This window comes from Anopheles gambiae, assembly GCF_943734735.2.
Source record: "Anopheles gambiae chromosome X unlocalized genomic scaffold, idAnoGambNW_F1_1 X_unloc_54, whole genome shotgun sequence".
In the NCBI taxonomy this organism is placed as follows: Eukaryota; Metazoa; Arthropoda; class Insecta; order Diptera; family Culicidae; genus Anopheles; species Anopheles gambiae.
Genome location: NW_026902664.1, coordinates 30,001 through 30,725, shown reverse-complemented (window position 1 = coordinate 30,725; position 725 = coordinate 30,001).

The window sequence follows — 725 nt, the reverse complement described above, 5'->3', positions numbered from 1 at the left end:
CCGAACCTAGGGGCAGCTCCCTAGCTTTTTTCAAAAATGTGCACCGAACGGGCCAGAGAGCTCGAGTAGTCGAAAATTTTTTTTTTGCTAAAACCCCTCAAAACGTGTCAGGAACGCACCCTAGATGATGAAAAGTGCAACCAGAATGTCAATCGACAACATGCCCGGGGGTACAAATTTGCTCTACGCGTCCCTAGGTAGGGTACTTTTTCATACAAACATCAAAGTGTACGGTGCACAAAGTGCGCGGAACAAAAATTGCTCGGTCAGACCTGGTACGGGCCATAACTCGAATACTAAACGTCGCAGCTGGGTGTCGTAGAACAATTTTAAGTTCGTCTAATGATTCTACATCCGATTCTGGATAGTGGTTTTTCGACCACTTTTCAACATTTTGTGACACCCCGAACCTAGGGGCAGCTCCCTAGCTTTTTTCAAAAATGTGCACCGAACGGGCCAGAGAGCTCGAGTAATCGAAAATTTTTTTTTTGCTAAAACCCCTCAAAACGTGTAGAAAACTGATTTTAGATGATAAAAAGTGCAACCAGAACGTCAAACGACAACTTTGTTGGGGGTACCCTTTTTACTCTACGGGCCACTAGCTTAGGCGCGCCAACAGCGCTTTCCTCTCGGGTTCCCATTTTTTGCCCTCCTGGGATTATGATCATTTACTCATTGCCTACTATAGGGAAGGTACCTTGCTTCGAGGTCAAAAATGAAGATTT